A 2,500-nucleotide genomic window follows, 5' to 3' on the forward strand; every position below is an offset into this window, starting at 1 on the left:
CATCCCCACACATCAAGGAAGTTTCCATACGAACAGTTTTGTAATCCCCAATCGGTAAGAGTCTCTGCTCGTAGGCCGTTTGCGCACCTGCGTGCCGGCCGGCCTCCCCTAGCCGCCCGCACGTACTCCGCAAGTCACTGCCGGCCGTCTTGCCCAAGGAGCGGCCAGTGACATTCTCCCCCACTCGATCCGTTGACGTCCTCGTCAACACATACACGAAGGATTGAGGTGTATGCGGTGCCCAATACTCTCTCTCAGTATCGCGCGACACCAGACCGTCCTCCTACTCTTTCGAGCACTTCGGTCGTGAAGTGCCTCTTCAGCACCCCACGTAATCTCCCCACAAACAGTGCCTCTGCCGCACCTGATGTGATCATCTCAACGCAAGTGGAAGTCCGTGTACTCGTCGACACCCTCTTCCCAAATCTGTGCTAAGCTCCCCCACAAAACATAGTGCCTCAAACGCACTCGATTCATCACGAAAATTCAAAGCGGAAGTCTGTGCCTCTCTCTGCACTCTCTTCCCAAAGTGGCGGGTAGCTCTCCACAATCGTGCCTCAATGCACTGCATTTCTCATTGTCTGCTCAAGTTGGAAGTCTGTGTACTCCTCTACACTCTCTTCCCCAATGTCGCTCAATCGATAATGGAGTCTGTGTACGCTGCTACACTCTCTCCGAACTGTTGCTCACTGACTGTTTGCCCCCACAGGTAGTGTCTGAATACACTCAATTTACAATTCAAATACCACAGGTCGGAAGTCTGTACACGCATTCTGTACTCTCTTCACGACTTTTCAAACGGGTGGGTAGCAAACTGTGCTTCAAGTCCCGTCAAGTGCGCCTCTGAAACTCTGATGTCCCTCAAAACAGTGCCTCAGATACACTCGAATTGATTTGGAACGACTGAAGTGTGGAGTCTGTGTGCACGCTTCACACTCTCTCCCCCACTCGAGGTGTTGCCGTCCTCGGCAAACACTCATACCCGCCGCTGTGGTTGTTCACACTTGAACCAACTTAAACGCAAATGGGCCGGTTGCCCACACTGTCGGAACCACGCCGCTCGTGGACCAAACATCTCTGCAAAGAGTCCTCTCTTGACTCAGCACAAAAATAGGGTCACTGCCCTCAAAGATTGCGGGACTGGGATTTTCATTCACAACGCAACACAAGGCTAAGATTTCTGAATCCTCGCCCAACTACAAAACTCAAGCTCTAATCCCTGCCTGCTAGCACCCACAAGAAGGGGATTTTCAACCCCCAGCCCGACCGCAAACTCGAATTCCATTTCAAGCCCGGCCGTACCATGCCGCTCGTGGTGCCAGTGGAGCCCGATGCTCCCCTCAAATCTCAACTCGGTAGTCCCCCTCGGAAATCCATCAACCAAAGAGCCCATAATATGGTGTCCGAATCCCCTCGAAGAACATTCGCAATTCTGCTCAATTATGCTCCTGACGAGCATCCAACGCACGGCTTAGTGGGTTGCTCCCACTCAAGCTCCGGACAAATTGCCGTTTTTCTCATAACGGATGCTTATGCCCCTCTGGTTCTTGAAGCGTGCCATCTTTCCTCTAGACGCACTCTCATCTACCACAACAGCATTCCATCCCACATTTCTGCTCGGCCACATATGGCTCATACCGACAACTGCCCACAAAACGAAGGGGTCTCAACATCCACTCCTCGCAACCCCAAGGGTGGCTTGTTCCAAGCACCTCATGTGCAATTGTGCCTAAGCACCTCAACTTTCTGCTCGTCCTTCCCCGCTGGAAGGTTCCTCGAATCCTCATGAGAAGGTGGCCCTTCATCCACCACTCTCCACAAAAGGTGGCATCTCGCACACCACAACGGCCTCAACGCCTAGATCACCTCCTGACTTGCGGCAATTCCGCACACATGGTTGCTTATCTCGCAATCGTGGCTCTCGCAGTCCACCCGATACATCGGCATGTCCCCCTCTCGCTCAGGGAAGTCAAGATGAATTCTGAAAATTTGATATTCGTTTCATCCCAAAAAAATTTCGGACCACGGTTGACAGCTCGCTCAACATATCTGCGACGCTAACCCAACTGCCAACCAATATCATCGAAGTTGGACCGTAGCCGCTTGCCCTTTGAAGCAGCCCAAACTCGCGCAAAAGGACTCTACTCAACATGATCTCTGTGGCAGACATCCCCCAAAATCATACCGTCTCACAATCGGCTCGCTGAAGCATTTTAAAGCCCAAGACAACAAAGCCACACATCTGTGTCGTAATCCGGTCTGATCTTGTCTCAACTGACGATCTCAACTCAACTGAGCTCTACCTGATGTAGAGGCGTGTGCCAATCCAGATCTTCAACTGGGCACAATTCTCTTTTTGAAGAGCACAGAGCCCGGGTACCGGGCTCTGATACCAACTGTCACGGGCGGACTCTCTGGTCACGCAGCGGAATATATTTTTCGCCCGTGCGGCGTCTCAGGTTTCACCCAACCTTCGACCAGCCTTCGCACATTTCAGAGT

This window comes from Sesamum indicum, linkage group LG13 (genome assembly GCF_026168435.1).
Source record: "Sesamum indicum cultivar Baizhima isolate 11 linkage group LG13, ASM2616843v1, whole genome shotgun sequence".
In the NCBI taxonomy this organism is placed as follows: Eukaryota; Viridiplantae; Streptophyta; class Magnoliopsida; order Lamiales; family Pedaliaceae; genus Sesamum; species Sesamum indicum.